An 18,994-nucleotide genomic window follows, 5' to 3' on the forward strand; every position below is an offset into this window, starting at 1 on the left:
GAAATCTAACACTCTTACCTCTAAAATCACGTAACTCACTATCTCATAAGTCTAGCGCAAGTGTGAAAGCCAGCAAACAGCTCACCATAGTACAGAATGAAGTTGGTTGAATATGACTAATTCACTATCAAAAGACAAAGCGTCAATACTACGATACAGAATTGATACATAGACATCGTGGCAGCAGGCGGAAGACAAGAGTGTCTTTGTGTGCCGTCCACAGGACCACATAAACCAATTATGCCGCCAAACTTCCGTACTCGCTGAGTCTCGTCAAAGCTTAGACTACTTGCTACGACATAACTTACAGTTTTCACCCACAAATGTACAACCTCAGCAGACGGATAGGTGATTACACAGCTTTCAGGTAGACAAGTGCCTACGAACTCGCGCAACAGTACGCGGCACTGGCAAGTTAACACCACATTGACAAAACAACAGCGCCAAATTTCGTATTACTTCCAAAGCACAGAAAGAAAACTAACAGTGAGCGTAAGTCCGAACTTAAGGGACTGCATTCATCCTACAGGCACCTGACAACATTTACGATTCAGAAGTTAGAAAACATTCTTTTCGACATGAATGATAGATTCTCTTTTTCCTCCCTGTTCGTCAAATATGCGTATTGCTATCCACAGTAGACTGACACCACCGTTAGGTATATTAGGCATCATTTGAGATGTGGTACCCACTGTAACGTCTATCAACAACTTAAAATGGCGTTAACTTTATAACGTAATTAATATAATGACGAAACAGAGCCTTACGTAATTACCTATATTTTAATAGTAACTATAACTTTTTAGTAGCACGTCAAACTCAAGGGTGACAATTATTGAAATATATGAAATAAAATCGTCATAACTTCTGGACGGTTTGCGTTAGGACGTTCAAACTGTGTAGTTGGCCGAGGGGAATCATGGGAATTAGTATGCTCATTATGGTTTGGTTTAGCGATGAAGCCTTTCCCGACGTAAAGCCAAGCGCCGACGCGCCGGTCGGGAACGTTAGAGCAGAAAGGGCTGTGAAGAAGACGTCAGCTAATGGCACGCTCACTGACCCCTCTCTAGGTGGACAACGAGACAGCAGCGGCCTCTAGGCGAAGAGTACATAAGCTCCGCGCCGACTAGCCGCGGTCCAGTTCTGCGAGTTCTACAGCAGAGAGTTCAAGAACAGCATCAAGACTAGTCACTCCGCTTCTACTATGTAGCATTGTCTATACTGAAGAGATTTATTTTGGCTGTCACCCTTTGCCTGCGACACATCTGTACTTCACGAAGTTAAGTATTGTAATCATTTCCTTTGGTAATAAACTTCCTTAGTACGATTTGCTTGAATTGTTGTCTAGCGATCTAAGAAAGCAGGTTTCCTAGGCACCCCATATTTGGTGAGTAGGCAGGATACAACAAATCCCACTTTCGTTTGAATGGATTCGTCAATAAGCAAAATTGACGCATTTGGGGGACTGAGAATCTGCATTTCGCGATCGAGAAGTCTCTTCATCCTCAACGGGTGACTGCGTGGTGTGTAATGTCCAATCACGCAATAGTCGGTGCGATATTCCTTGGTGGCATGGTGACCGCCGAATAGTACGAGATGGTTTTGGTAGATGATTTCATCCCCATTATCCAAAGTGACCCTGATTTCGACAAGATGTGGCTCATGCAAGACGGAGCTCGACCCCGTCGAAGCAGTAGAGTTTGATGTCCTGGAGGAGCGTTCTGTGGACCGCATTCTGGCTCTGGGGTACTCGGAGGGCACTGGCATGGGCCTCGATTGGCCGTCATACCCCCCGGATCTGAACACATGTGATTCCTTTTTGTGCAGCTATATTAAACACAAGGTGTACAACAATAACCACAAAACCACAACCGAGCTGAAAACAGCCGTTCAGGAGGCTATTGACAGCATCGATGTTCCGACACTTCAGAGGGTCATGCAGAATTTCGCTATCCGTCTGCGCCACATCATCGGCAATGATGGCAGGCATATCGAACATGTCATAACCTAAATCCGAATATTTGTAGTGACATTTACATGTTGAATAAAGTGTGTTCACGCCCTAGTTTGTAACTAATTAACGTTTTTTCATGTACTTCAATAATTGTCAACTTTTATAACTGTATTTCGAAAGATTTATTGACAGAAAAATCGTTTCCTTCTGGAATAGGAATAAAACAGTAAATCATACAAACAAAATTGTTTGAAATGTCATACTTTTATAAATAACTTTAAGTTGTAGAATGTAAAAGAGCATTTTCTACATAACATGACAGGGAAACTGTAGTTGCATCATGAAGTAACTAAGTTTTGCAAATATACTTTTATAGCGTCTATGCTATATCTAAGTACCCTTTAACATAGAGATAAATTTGTAAAAGAAACAAAGTACAGAAATCAGCTGATCTGAAAGTTGTAGAATATCTAGAGCAGAACGTAGACTGTGCTGTTCCGAATTAAGACAGAATACGTGATGTGACGTAAATAAACGTTAATTGATCTCTTTGGCCACCTTTTTACTTACTAGCTGTTAATAATTGTAATGAACGGTATATTAATGAACTACTATAGCTTGAAGTGACTGGAGAACGTACGTCGTTTTTTATGTACTTCAATTTTGAGAAAACTATTACAGTTCCAGTCGTGCAGTGTAAATTTATAGGCTTATGTAGCTAACATAAAATTGCAAAGACAATTAATGATATCTGAGAAAGTAATATTCACGCTAAAAACATCTTCTCGTCGGTCGATCGTAAGAAAAACCATCAGTTGAAAACTTCTGACTAACAGGGATAATAAACATGGAATGTATTACTTACAATATATTTCCACAGAAAGCAATAAGCTTGTGAAATTTTTGCTGCGAAGCTGTTTTATATCCAAAAGTTTTCACTTATAAAACAGTGGTTACTAACAACAGCAGCGACAACTACAACAAAATAAATATGCAACTGAGAACGTAATTCCATCACACAATGGAGCTAGTTCACAGATTGGCTGCATCATTAGATGCAATCTAGTCTCTTGCTGAACGTTGTCTACACGCGATATGATGAACGACGGTTGCGAACCATTTCAAGTTTCCTTATCGACGATCAGTCACCCCGTCGGGTTCTTGGGAATAGGAAGCCTTGTCTTTAACTTTCTGCAGACATTAAGTGGAGGGTAAGTTGATCGTACAAAAAATACTTCACATGGCCAAATCATCGTTTACATAAAAGTTCCGTGATCCAGATGAAAGCCCGCCTGAGTGCTGTTTGTCAAGCAACGCGTCACCTTATCACATGACAGTAGAAGTTCTTTGATGTAACCGATGATAATAACAATATGCAAACATTCGTAACTCAGAACTGTGTATAACCGGTACTCGGAAAATTTTCGTCCAACAAGTCTTATGTAGAATGACAGAAATAATCTTCCACGTTTAAGGAATTAATGTATTCGTAATATCGAAACTATAAAAAATTAAAAATAAAAGCATAGTTTTTACTACAGAGGTCCCAGCCTCTGACGTCAAGGTAGGAAACGGAGGTCAGCGCGGTGGTACTCTATATCGCTCGTAAACAGCTCGAATCCCGGGGATGGAAGACGCTATCATACCGGCATTTACCCGTTATGGAGAACATACTACGGTCTACAAACCTTGATTAGCAAACTATGTGCCACTGTCCTGCATTATTGTACACCTTACCGCATTGTTTCTTAAAATGAGGACATACGCAACCGTTGCTATGATTCGACGGAATTGTGACTAAGTTCAGTCAGGCGGTACTTTTCAGAAGAAAAATGGTGCACAGGTTTTCACCGTCTCCCTTTTTTCGTCAACGACACAAGCAAATGAGTACATACGTATTCACCAGTCATCTACAGTACCTACATACACTTAACACACAACATGTAAACGTCCGGTAGAAAGGCGGCATAGTGCGATTACTAAGAAATCCTTTCCAATTAGGAGACTCAGTCTCCCGACAGACAATACCATAGGAATCTTTCCCTACTTTGTAACTATTATCGACAATTATTAATTGTGAAAAATTAACGTGGAGTTAGTAAAAAATTTTCAGGTTTCATTTTCAGTTGGCACATATACAGCTTGTGACGAGTCGTGCCACATATGCGCCTAATGACAATCCTGTCACAAGCCAGCTCAGATTTCCTGATTTAGACATTTCTTTCATTATTAAATAGCTATTTACCCTCCACTGATATGACCCAATGCGTCCAGAGACATTATCTTATACATAGCGAACTAACTTGATAGACAAAATTTTGTCGGTTGTTCAGGGATATTTTCTGAGTACTTTGGTCAGAGGAACTGCGGTCTCTGACGGCTCGTTGCGGAGTTTGATTTCTTACTCCCATTTATCTTTGCATCTGTGTTGAACTGACAATATTTGCAGATCAGTGCAAATGTCGCCGGTATATCCCACGTGTCTAGTGTGAAAACAAACATGTTCCGTTCACTTACGGTTCTTCTGTTGAAAAACGGTAATGCCCACTTTACTCTTCGTCCTCAAGCTTTCGTGGACTACTACTCGGTTTCAGTATTGGGTGTGCCTTTCCGGCAGTGTTAGTTACACGTTAGAGTGATGCACAGCAGAATGGATGGTTTGCTGACGAATAGTTAGCCGCACCCCGTTAATAGATTCTCTGAAAGAGCAGCACGAGGACTCCTTCAACGGACATCCCTCTCCCCATCACTGTTTTATGTTTTTCCCGTTTATTTCATTTTATTTAGTGATTTTTCCGGTCGTAATGTTTTTATTTTCCATCAAGATGCTAAACCCAATCCTGCTAGAGTGCCGTCTGCAAGCGTTAAGAAATGCTTTCCTCAAAATAAATACCTGCTGGAGAGGAGAGCGCTGGCCGGGGTGACCGAGCGGTTGTGGGCGCTACAGTCTGGAGCCGCGTGACCGCTACGGTTGCAGGTTCGAATCCTGCCTCGGGCATGGATGTGTGTGATGTCCTTAGGTTAGTTAGGATTAGTAGTTCTAAGTTCTAAAGGACTGATGACCTCAGAAGTTAAGTCCCATAGTGGTCAGAGCCATTTGAACCATTTTTTTTAGAGGAGAGCCGCGCGGGATAAGCCGAGCGGTCTAAAGCGCTGCAGCAATGGACTCTGCGGCTGATCTCGGCGGAGGTTCGAGTCCTCCCTCGGGCATGGGTGTGTGTTTGTCCTTAGGGTAATTTAGGTTAAGTAGTGTGTAAGCTTAGGGACTGATGACCTTAGCAGTTAAGTCCCATAAGATTTCACACACATTTGAACATTTTTGACTGCTTTTAATAACAATTTTTGCCGTGATCGAGTTTCCGCCGTGGAAGGCCATTGCATTTGAGATTTTCTGTACAAAGTTTCATTTCCAATTCTTTGGGAACATGCGTTTTCGAATTCCATCCTCCGAATTATCTTTGACAAGTTGCTCATCCCTAAATAATATTGTTGTAATGTTATCCTTACATACTATTGTATATACAGGGCGTTTCAAAATTCATGTCACACACTTCTGGAGGTTGTAGAGGGGACTTATTAGGTCAAGTTTTACATCGGTACAAATGTCCGGAAACGTCATCCAGCGAAACGACAGAGCGTCATAGTTATAGACGCAGGCGCTGAAATGGCCCTGAGCACTGTGGGACTTAACATCTGAGGTCATCAGTCCCCTAGAACTTAGAACTACTTAAACCTAACTAACCTAAGTACATCACACACATCCATGCCCGAGGCAGGATTCGAACCTGCGACAGTAGCGGTCGCGCGGTTCCAGACTGAAGGGCGCCGGTGCCTGTAAAGGTATGTCTATACAGGATGATTCCGTGATGATGTTAAGAACTTTTAAGGTTGATGGAGAAGGATAAATGTATCAGTTTGACATAAGGGTCATTGAACAAGAAACGAACGAGTCGAAGGTTATAAGCGAAAACCGTTCGGTTACTGACGGTGGAATACATGTATTGATACTGTCGTTGCTAAGATAGTAGGGTAGGCAACTGGACAAAAACAAGACTAAAATATGTTGGAAACATAAGCTCTAAAATGCATACCTTAAGAGCTACGAACACTCGTTCAATAAAGGAAATGTGTTTCACAATAGTGAAGATGAACAAGTGCTCATAGTTCCTCAGGTATGCATTTTATGCATTTTAGAACCCATGTTTAACGGACATTTCTTCATGTCTTGGTCCATATTACCACCTCTAAAAGTAACATACCCTGCATTCTTGACAGAAGTATCGGTACGTGTATTCCACTCTCAGAGATATAAGAATGATTTTCGCTTGTAACTTTCGCCTCGTTCTTTTCCATAATCCCTTAAAGTTTTTAACATCCTCATGGATCGACTTGCATATACATACAAAGACATAGGCGCCGGCACCTATTACATTGATGCTCTGTAGCGTCGTTGGATGACGTTCCGGGACATGGGTTCCTATGTAAAACTTGTTCTACTAGGATCCCTCTACAATCTCTAGAACTATGTAACATGAATTGTTAAACACCCTGTATACGCTTCCTGGCACAAAAACTGAAACATCAAGATTGGGTGGAGGAAACGAGGCGCGACTTGACGGTTTGAGAGGGTATGTGAGGTTATTTCAGTGATTACAAAATCGACTTAAATTTACAAAGAATTTGTCCGTATGAGCCACTTACCACTATGACGTTCTGTACGCCTTCTGTAATGGATGACCGAGGGGGTAGCGCATTTGTTAGCACACGGGACTAGCATTTGACAGGACGACGGTTGAAGCCCGCATTCAGCCATCCTGATTTAGGTTTTCCGTGATTTCCCTAATCGCTAAAGGCAAATATTGAGATGATTCCTCCGTTCCTCCGAAAGGGCACAGCCCCTTTCCTTCTACATCCTTCTCTACTCCGAGCTTGTGCGCCGTCTCTAAAATGACCTCTTTGTCGACGTGACGTTAAACGCTAATCTCCTCCTCCTCCTAGGGAGGATGCATGTACTGTTTAGGTTGCAAAGTGTGTCGTAAACCGATTGTACGCTCTTCTGAGGCAAGCTGGCCCACAACAGTTGTGATTGGTCCTTGATATCTTGGATACTGGAACTGGAACTGAGTATACGTCCGAGATCGTCCTACACACATTTTATCGGGGACAGATGGCAGATTTTGCTAGCCACGGGAGTACTTCAGCATCACGCAGACAGTTCATAGAGACACCTGCCACGTCAGACGAGCATTGTCCTGTTGAAAAATGACACAACGATATCGTTACATTAGAAGTAACACATGAACAAGCAGGATGTTCGAGACACATCGTTCTGTCGTCAGAGTTCAGACAATCACTACCAGCCCTGACCTGAAATCATGTCATGAGCCGAGTAACTCGGGTGCGCCTCTCCATTGCTTTGGATGAATGCGATCTTTCCCCAGGTTGTTGCCATGCTCGCCCACGATGGTCTTTCTGGGTAGTGAAGAACCTCAGTTCATCGCTGAACGCAATATAACGTCATTCTTCAGCAGTCAATGCTTCCCGGTCACGGCACCATTCTGAACGCAGCCGGTTGTGTTGTGGTGTTAAAGGCAGCCTACACATGCGACGATGAATCTGTCGTTCGGCTGTGTTCATGGTGTCTGTAACACAGCGCAGCCTTTTCTGACACGTTACGTTATCAGTATGTTTATCCGTTTCATTTGTTCTTACACGTACATAAATGCTTTAATATATTGATTTTATTGTATTAATAAGGTGATCTCGTATGTGTAGTCTTGCAAACATGTTCCACACTAAGTGTCTTACCCCTTTTAAATCCATCATGGAGTGTATTGGTAAGTTAAGTGCTCTTCAATTCTCCGTCATCTGGGTTAGTGTGAAAATGAAATATGTACAGGGTGTTTCAAAAATGACCGGTATATTTGAAACGGCAATAAAAACTAAACGAGCAGCGATAGAAATACACCGTTTGTTGCAATATGCTTGGGACAACAGTACATTTTCAGGCGGACAAACTTTCGAAATTACAGTCGTTACAATTTTCAACAACAGATGGCGCTGCAAGTGATGTGAAAGATATAGAAGACAACGCAGTCTGTGGGTGCGCCATTCTGTACGTCGTCTTTCTGCTGTAAGCGTGTGCTGTTCACAACGTGCAAGTGTGCTGTAGACAACATGGTTTATTCCTTAGAACAGAGGATTTTTCTGGTGTTGGAATTCCACCGCCTAGAACACAGTGTTGTTGCAACAAGACGAAGTTTTCAACGGAGGTTTAATGTAACCAAAGGACCGAAAAGCGATACAATAAAGGATCTGTTTGAAAAATTTCAACGGACTGGGAACGTGAAGGATGAACGTACTGGAAAGGTAGGGCGACCGCGTACGGCAACCACAGAGGGCAACGCACAGCTAGTGCAGCAGGTGATCCAACAGCGGCCTCGGGTTTCCGTTCGCCGTGTTGCAGCTGCGGTCCAAATGACGCCAACGTCCACGTATCGTCGCATGCGCCAGAGTTTACACCTCTATCCATACAAAATTCAAACGCGGCAACCCCTCAGCGCCGCTACCATTGCTGCACGAGAGACATTCGCTAACGATATAGTGCACAGGATTGATGACGGCGATATGCATGTGGGCAGCATTTGGTTTACTGACGAAGCTTATTTTTACCTGGACGGCTTCGTCAATAAACAGAACTGGCGCATATGGGGAATCGAAAAGCCCCATGTTGCAGTCCCATCGTCCCTGCATCCTCAAAAAGTACTGGTCTGGGCCGCCATTTCTTCCAAAGGAATCATTGGCCCATTTTTCAGATCTGAAACGATTACTGCATCACGCTATCTGGACATTCTTCGTGAATTTGTAGCGGTACAAACTGCCTTAGACGACACAGCGAACACCTCGTGGTTTATGCAAGATGGTGCCCGGTCACATCGCACGGCCGACGTCTTTAATTTCCTGAATGAATATTTCGATGATCGTGTGATTGCTTTGGGCTATCCGAAACATACAGGAGGCGGCGTGGATTGGCCTCCCTATTCGCCAGACATGAACCCCTGTGACTTCTTTCTGTGGGGACACTTGAAGGACCAGGTGTACCGCCAGAATCCAGAAACAATTGAACAGCTGAAGCAGTACATCTCATCTGCATGTGAAGCCATTCCGCCAGACACGTTGTCAAAGGTTTCGGGTAATTTCATTCAGAGACTACGCCATATTATTGCTACGCATGGTGGATATGTGGAAAATATCGTACTATAGTGTTTCCCAGACCGCAGCGCCATCTGTTGTTGAAAATTGTAACGACTGTAATTTCGAAAGTTTGTCTGCCTGAAAATGTACTGTTGTCCCAAGCATATTGCAACAAACGGTGTATTTCTAGCGCTGCTCGTTTAGTTTTTATTGCCGTTTCAAATATACCGGTCATTTTTGAAACACCCTGTACAAGATATAACGGTACGTTCAATAAATTCAGGTTAGGCTTCTCTTATAAACCTTTCAGTAGCTGTGATAGTCTCTTATTTAATATTATACATTGCCGCATAAATTCATTAAGCTTATGCCCCTATAATAAGAATATTCACTTCTGTTATCTTTCTTAAAAATGTACATACACTGAGAATCCTATAACATGTTTGAAAGAAGACACCTTTTTGATCCTGCAGCCACTATGATTCAAGACACAAATGAATTAAAGATATCAGCTGCCAGTGAGCATTGATTTATGTCAATGGGGCAAGTTGAAAATTTGTGCCAGATCAGGATACGAAGCCGGTTCTGCACTGACCACTACGCCATTCACACACAGTTGTCAGCACCACTGCACGGATTGCCCCAGCACGCCTCCCGTCAGATCCAAATTCTAAACTTATAGCACTCACTACTGATGTAGTGTCCCTGCTCACTAGCCTCATTACTTGCGGCATCTTACATATTCCCGTAATAGTTCGTGCTTTGTGTGTATCTGCACTGAAGGCATCATTGGCAATCATTGCTTTAATTATATATATATATGTAGTGTCTGTTCATTCGAACATGTTGAGAATTTGGGTCTGACGGGAGGAGTGCTATGGTAGTCCAGGCGGTTGTGGTGAGCAACGCCCAGCTGGCGTAGTGGTCAGCACATCCACCTAGTAAGCAGGAAGTTCTGGGTTAGAATTCCAGTCCGGCACAAATTTTCAACTTGCCCCGTTGATATAAATCAATGACCATTGGCACCTGCTGTGGTGTCACCGCCAGACACCACACTTGCTAGGTGGTAGCCTTTAAATCGGCCGCGGTCCGTTAGTATACGTCGGACCCGCGTGTCGCCACTTTCAGTGATTGCAGACCGAGCGCCGCCACACGGCAGGTCTAGAGACACTTACTAGCACTCGCCCCAGTTGTACAGCCGACTTTGCTAGTGATGGTTCACTGACAAATTACGCTCTCATTTGCCGAGACGATAGTTAGCACAGCCTTCAGCTACGTCATTTGCTACGACCTAGCAAGGCGCCATTACCTGTTACTATTAATGCTGTAAAACCTGTACCGTCAAGAGCGATGTTTACCAATTATGGATTACAGTTAAGTATTCCAGAAGATACGTATGTTTTTTACTAGTCTCATTTCCGTGTCCTGTTCCAGACCTCACGCCAGCCTGCGTGAGCTTAAACGCGTGCCTTTCGGCTTCCTCCTAGTGGATTGGCTGTCTTGCCAGTCCACAACACCTGCTGTCTTTAATTCCTTTGTGTCTTGATTCACCATGATCCAATTACGAATATGAAAAGATAGAATGTTCATTCGGAAATGGCTAAGGTATGCTTTGTGTCAGCACCGATCCAACATCCAGCTACGACGCCCATTCACGTACAGACATTTTCTGCTTGTGATAACTTCAGAAATATTAACATGTCAGATTGTGGGCTTCAAATGGCTCTAAGAACTATGGGACTTAACATCAGTCAGCTAGACTTAGAACTACTTAAACCTAACTAACCTAAGGACTTCACACACATTCATGCCCGAGGCAGGATTCGAATCTGTGACCGAAGCGGCAACGTGGTTCCGGACTGAAGTGCCAAGAACCGCTCGGCCACAGCGGCCGGCTCAGATTGTGAGCAACAGGCTTATGAGTCATAAATTAAAAATAATAACTAGAGAGACTTCCTGGACAAAATCGCTTGTAAACAACTTTTATTACCGATTACCGGTTTCGGTAAGAGTGATTATGGTAATGTTTTAGACAGAGTACCTCTATAGTTGATACAGGAGACATGCAAAAGCTTTTATAGAGATCTGAAGATGGTAATCATGCTTACGAAAACCGGTAATCGACAATAAAGGTTGTTTACAAGCGGTCTTGGCTAGAAAGTTCATCTTCTCTCAGGTAACAAACCATCAGGTTTCTCATCTCTTTCAACGGCAGCAGACGTCTCAGGAGAATCACGCAAGTGGCTGGGAGCAGATCTAATACGAATCGCGATGTAGAGAAGAATATATAAGCTTGGTGAATTCTTTCAACAATTCAGAAACATCAGTGACAGCTGATGGTAAGATAAACTATGTCAGAGTATTATGATAAGAAGAAATGACCAGTTGCATATACGAGAATCTATTTCTGAGGATGTAAGCAGTTTCCCCACACTCCTTACACTAGAAGAGCTCTGAAAATGAGAATCACTCTCTGACATGCATTTTACACTGATATTCAGTGTTTAGCTCTGGTCGATAAATTTCACCGTTAAGTTAGCCATCATCCAAGTTAAACATTCGTTTCCCCTACATTAAATGCGTCTTCGTCTTCCCACTCATTTCAAATTGCTATAGGAGTAGAAACACGAGAAAACTAAGAACATAAAAGAAGCAGATTTAGTGCAATTTTAGCCACAGTCTTTCAGAAAAATGGTGTTCCAGCCTCCAGTCTGAGCCTCTCCTTCCGCATCCATATTCACCACGGACATAAACAATCGTGACAAATGAAACTGCCTGTTAAAGTGGGATCTAAACCTTGATATTCGCCTTTCGTGGGGATGTGCCCTACGAACACATCTTTCGGATTCACTCAGAGCTCCAAATCACCATTAAGATGTAACGTTTATAGCTCTGTGAGCTGTTGCGTTAGTCCTACAGATTACACCTTGGCTGAGAGACACAGCAGAATATGACCCAAGAGGGTGAAATGAGACAACCACGATAGATGCTGCTAGGATGATGTAACACTCGCGAGAGAATTGCGCGCAAAAAGACTGATTTCATTGTCTGATGTAGTGAAAACTATAAGGGACTATCTTCTTGTCTGCACGCCAGTCCTCTCATTATTGTTTATTTATAGTAACTAAATTAATATTCAGATACAATTCAAAATAACATGGGAGGATCTCGTGGTACAGTAGTATTATGACGTATTCAGGCAATCATTCTGTAGTCAATTTTAGATAAACAATTTATATACTAAGGAGAACGAATTACCTAGTGCTTCATTATGTAGCGAACGATTGCCCATCGAAAACGTTTGTATCAATATGGCAATGCTAAGTATGATAACGTGATAGGACGTGTGCGGTTAAGCTAGTTCATCTGTGAGGAAAGTCGATTATATCAAGAGTTCATGAATCTCTAATTTTTCTTGCGACATGTTAACAATAAGTATTAGAAAGTGGTAATGGACTCAATAGGGTATTTGACTGTTTTCTGGAAATTGTCTTAAATGGTTAAGTATGTCATTTTATGCTCCTAACATGCTTTTTTCCACTTTAATTTCAGTGTTCATAATTCAAATAATTTGAAAGCCCGCTGTAACGCTTCGTTCGAGTCATGTGATGCCTGTGCGTAACTGGCTAGCTTGCTGCTCCTGCTCTCACAATGCTAATTCACAGTGATGTCTTGTTTTAGAATGTACGTTCTGGAAAATGTGTAACACACGGTGTGTAGTACCATAATGTACAATTACATCTACAAAACTCCTGAAAAATTGTTTTTGAGTGGTTGATAGAACGAAAAGACGCGTAGAATGTGGTTGCACTGTATCGGTAAATTGCCACAACGTCGACGCGCAAGTTCACTAACTTCATTAAAAATGTGTTGCACTGTGAAGTTAACATTAATTTACCTCTTAGATATGCTCTCCCACTTTTATAACGAAGGATAGAGTCATTCAAAGAAATTAAACTGCTAGCGATTGTCGTTTATCCAATTGCACGACAATTACTCGGTAGCGCAGTTATTGGAGCGATAGAACGTCGAATTTTATAAGATGATGTCCCTATATCGCTGTTTCGAACCTAACCCCAAAGAACATTTTAACTTATCTGTTAAACGACTCGACATCCTCTCGTATGAAAACCGAATCGCAATTACAGAACTTCACCACACCGAACAGAAACAGAATATTATTGTGTTTTCCTTGGTGTTTCAATGCTCTTGCATTTGCAATCGCTGTTCACACGCGTCACTTCCAAAAAAAATATTTTCTAGTTAATGTGACCATACTCTTTCTACTGTATTGGAAACTATGTTTTTATTTTCGTGCTGTTCAGTTAGGATCCTTATCTAAACTTTTGTAGTTTCGTCATCTTGCATAAAGATGGAACAGGTCTGCATAAGACACTAACGTTTGTTTACACTCTCAAACATCACAGCCCTTACGTTTGTGTCACCTGTATGTTGTACACGCTTTGTATCTTTCCGTATAACCACATCGTCCTGCACCTCGTTGTCCTCTGGACGTATGGTGATATCTTCACTACTAGCAATGCTTTCCAAACAAGTGAATTTTTTGCTCGGAAAGTAAATGCATTTATCCTCTGTTGTCCATTTCTCACATTAATACTAGTGTGAAGCTAGTTGTATCCCACAATCGATACAACTCTTACAATAAATTGTTGCTAACGATATTTTCGTATTTCGTGTAAAACTTTAAATATATGATACTGCCAGTATTTTAAGATATGATATCCTTATCTGCACTCAGATTCGCTATCCGTTGCGCCACTGAACGCCTGCAGGACGCAACATCTCAACTGAGTATGTTCCACACAGAAAATCACCAGTAAGTGTTGTCAAGAACAATTTTGTTGTGCTTTGGGTCGTAGCTCACGATTGATAGTCGACAGTCTAGTTATAATATAGGGACCTATTTGTCGAGTTCTACAACTCCTTAGTTTTTAGCGAGTTTAATGATGTTGCAGGGAGCAGGGAAAAGAATGTCCGTCGTTGCACATATCGTCGCCCTAAATCGGTGTAGCATAAACGTATCAACTTTCGGAAGGCTTCCACTATCGGCGCTCACAAAATTCCTTTCTATTGCTGCTTAAAAGTTTAACTGCGTTGTCCACCAATAAATAGCTGAACTGTTTGCGGTAAAAGTACGTAAAAACCTCATAACTTCGATTATGTTCCCATAACACACTTATAGCTACGTCTTACTCTGTGCCGTCACCAGAGCAACAGCAAATAACAGGGCGTTTTCGATCACGTGACCAGATGTTGATATCTAATGATTTTTAAGATTTCATTGCAAAAAAGTAACATACTTTGTGAGAATATTGACCATAAATTCTGTTTAGATATTATAACCTCGTAAATTCTGTTTAAATGTTATAATCTATCAGAATAACAACAATCCGAACCACATTTTTAACATAGGAGAATAGCTTATTTTGACTAATGGGACTGACAGGTGATTTATCGTGTGAAGTTTATAAGCGTACGCATGACTATGCAACATTTTAAACGTCAGATTGCTATTTTCTTTAGCTGAGTGTCATAACAAAAAACAGATGGTATTCTTATAAACTTCCGCCTTCATTGCTTAGATTAGATAAAAGCTTTAGCCAGTTTCGCTGTGATTCCATAAAGCCTGTTGTAACCTCTGTGTGTGTGTGTGTGTGTGTGTGTGTGTGTGTGTGTTTTAGAAAACTGAACTATTATATCAGGGTAGATATAGCCCTGAAATTTTAAGCTATGCCTTAAGTATGAGCCTTTAAGCCCCAGAATCTAATTGGAAACGTAATCTGATCCGCAAAGGTTAATAGAATAGTCATACACACACAAACACACACACACACACACACACACACACACACACGCACGCACGCACGCACTTACATAATTCAATCAATAAACTGGGTTTTGAATTGCTATCGTTTGAACATTGAGCAGTGATCATGTCCCTTAAAGCACGTAATCACTGACTTTAAGCATAAAATAGTAACTGATCCATCAAAAACGACACAGATTATTAATGATTCCCATCTAATGCCTTAGGAAGGAAGGCACCAGGTTACACAGTAGCAAGCACCTACAGTCACCGACCTGCCTGAAATCTAATTTCATGTCAAGAGAAAACAATTATTTCTAATATTGTGTACTTGCAACCTTAATTCAGTGAATAGTCTCTGATGAATCGGAATATTGTCGGGCCGTAATTAGAATCAACAGGTTGAAAAACATGGTGGCATAGTAGCATGGCACGGTATCACAAACAAGCGATAAAGAAATGACTGGGTTCGTGCAGAAAAGTTCAGAAAGACGTTCACTAATATATAAATATATTCTTACCAATAGATGGAATTACTCTAAAAACTCACATGGGTTCTCAAATCAAAACAAATATGCGTGAATTTCACAATGAGCGATCGAATACAAAGTTGTCAGTGCACAACATTAAATAAGACAAACTCTTCCGTTATTCAAAAGAGCGTGATCGCCTTTTATCTACAACACGGCAAATTGAAAAGATTACGTTCGTCACTATAATCAGCTTACATTATTCAAAATTGAGCAACCTGTGATATTCAATTACGCCATGCGGAAGAATATTAACAAGACTGAACGCGGAGTAATAGCGAGTAAAATGTGCAGAAATGTAGCAAACAGTCCCGAAATTATTTTAACTTGGTCACCTAAGCTTCAGCACGGAAAGTAACTGATATAACCTTACCCACTTTTTCATTATCATGGCATTTCCAGACAACACAAAGCCAGTTTTCCTCCCAGAGCAGGATTACTCCATTCATCACAGAACAGTACAAGAACCAGAACAGCAGAAGCCAGTTCAGAAATGGAAGACCCCGTGGCTTATAGATCGCAAAGCTTCCTCATTGGCCAGTAGACAAACCGGCCTTCCAAAGATTTCGATCGGTCAAATCTAGTCGAGATGCACAAAATATTGAAAAGATAACTGTAGAGACCTACTAAAAGCAAAATAGAATGCTTAAAAATGAAATTTCCGAATTAACAGACAATTCTCACTGGAAACAAAAGCAAAGGATGGAAGGCCCACGTGCTACTACCCCATTATGTATGGGGCCAGTAACGTGCTCTCTGTAGTAACGCAGAGAAGGGAGTAGCGCAGTGCTATTTAACAGCCGTACATTTAATCTTTATTAAGAAGGGGTGCGCTGCTGATTTTACTTACAGACCTCTTCACATGATTCAAACCGCTTGCGAAAGGCAGAGATTGAGGTTAGAATCCGGGTCCGGCAAGCAGTTTTAACTTGCCACGGTTCTTCACAACAGGTCGTTCAAGAGTAACATTACACGAAGGCATACTATACCTGTACAACGTAAGCCACCTTAGGCTGGGTGGTGAAGGGTACTTGTGATACCATTATCGCGTTCACCCTTCCATGTTCCTTCGCGAATGGTGTGTGGGAAGAGCGGTAAGCTTCAACATGAGATCTGATTTCTCTGATTTTCCTGTCACCAACATTATTCTGCAGACAGGAGGTAATTTTTGGCTTGGCTTGATTCGTCTTGCCGCGCACCCTCTATGAATGTAACACCAAACCTCTGAGTGGCGTACAACACATCGCTTCAAGCATCTCTCATTGGCCTACGAGGGGACTACAAAAGGTAATTTACACATTATTATGGCAGACCAAGTAACTTTTTATTATATGCTGCATTACCCCTCACAATGACACAGATAGATGACACTGTTTTCCAGTATAGTCTCCAAGTCTCTGTTAACAACGGTGGAATTCTCTACCAAACGTTCAGTTCCTCAGCGAAAGAAATCAAGTCTTTGGCCACAGAGCCATCGAGAACCGCTGTGTGAACTTTCTCATCGTCGCAAAATCTCTTTACCCCACGCGTTCTTTCAACATGACGAAAATATGGCCGGCCGAAGTGGCCGAGCGGTTCTAGGCGCTACAGTCTGGAGCTGCGCGACCGCTACGATCGCAGGTTCGAATCCTGCCTCGGGCATGGATGTGTGTGATGTCCTTAAGTTAGATAGGTTTAAGTAGTTGTAAGTTCTAGGGGACTGATGACCTCAGAAGTTAAGTCCCATAGTGCTCAGAGCCATTTGAACCATTTTTGAACGAAAATATGCGAACTGCATAGTGCAATACCTGGACTGTATGGCGGATGCTTCCAAACCTCCCATCTAAAACGTTAAAGTAATCTTGTACTATGCGTGCCTGTGGTGTGTTGCAATGTCGTGCAGAAGAACAATGCCTTCACTTAATTTTCTGCGCCTGTTGTTTTTGTATCCCGCCTGGAAGGAGGCGCGTGGGTAGGAGCAGGAGCAGGAAAAAGTAGTGCATAACTTTGCACGGTGGTGCGAAGCTGAAGCGAAGTGTCCCGGCCGTCTGCTCTTGATCAGGTGGGCTGAAACTGGAGCGGAGCTCGTGGAGCTCTCCCGCTCCGGCTAGAGTGCGCTGTCCTCTGTGTCTCGTGGTAGTGCCAACCTTTGAAACTATGCCGTGGCATCGTTGCTATCGATACCACACTTGTTCTTTATGGCGTTGCGCAGCGATGTCGTGATGCACAGTACGAATCCCCATTAATGGTTGTTCGCTTTGCCATTAACTTTGAGTACACAATTCCTTCACAGTCGAAGAAAGCGGTGGCCATGGCCTTCTCTGCTTATGGCTCCACTTTGCATTTCTTCCGAGGAGTCGAGGATGAGTGTCTCAATTCCACAGACACTTTCTTTCAGGTGTAAAATAATGGACTCATACCTCATTACCTGTAATGATGCGGCTTAGGAAATCATTGCTCACAACAAGGTAACGCTCAGCAACAGCCAGAGACGCCATAAACCATGCGTATTCGTATGCAGATGACAGCGATCGCAGAAACCAGTGTGACACGAATTTCCGGTACTGCGGACGACCTCGGACGATGGAATGAGCATTGGCTATTGAAATGTTCGTCTGCTGAGCAGTGTGTGCGATAGTCACTTCGCAATTCCTGCGAATCAGTTTCTCACCGCCTGAATATTATCGTCTGAGGCCAATGTCGATGGCCTGCCTTCCTGTTCAGTATCACCCAAATCTGTGCGGCCTTGGTTAAATTGTTGGCACCATTTCTCTACGACTGGCCAAGACATTGCATTTGGTCCACACACCGCCTGAATTCCACGATGAGTATTGTCTCGCGTACTTCAACTTTGTAGTAGTTTCCAGTTGGCGCGCCATTTCACTGCCGGCCGCGGTGGTCTAGCGGTACTAGGCGCGCAGTCCGGAACCGCGCGACTGCTACGGTCGCAGGTTCGAATCCTGCCTCGGGCATGGGTGTGTGTGATGTCCTTAGGTTAGTTAGGTTTAAGTAGTTCTAAGTTCTAGGGGACTGATGACCACAGATGTTAAGTCCCATAGTGCTCAGAGCCAGCCATTTCACTGGCACACTGTAATGCACCTGTTATACGTGCCGCAGCAGAGTTGTGCCTGCAGGAAGCACGGAACATGCACAGTACTCTCTTCTGACAATGCGCCACTCTTGTTGCCCAGTGGTCTTTTCGTGGGACGACATATGTAATTTACTTTCTGAAGTTCGTACAGAAGATTAGCATCTTAGTAACTCTCTCGCGTTTACCAGATGAGCCCTTGATGAAACGCGTCGCTCTTCTTTGCATCTGCTCTATCGCCTCTATTGATCCTAAGAGGCTAGGGTCCCAGACTGACGGGCTATAATCAAGAAACAGTCGAGCCATCTTTTGCAATTCATTTCTTTTGTAGATGAACTACATTTCCTTACGTTTCTTCCGATTAACCTGTCAGACATTTTCTTTTCCTAAAAGCAGTTTTATGTGGTCGCTTCACCTTAGGA

This window comes from Schistocerca americana, chromosome X (assembly GCF_021461395.2).
Source record: "Schistocerca americana isolate TAMUIC-IGC-003095 chromosome X, iqSchAmer2.1, whole genome shotgun sequence".
NCBI lineage: Eukaryota > Metazoa > Arthropoda > Insecta > Orthoptera > Acrididae > Schistocerca > Schistocerca americana.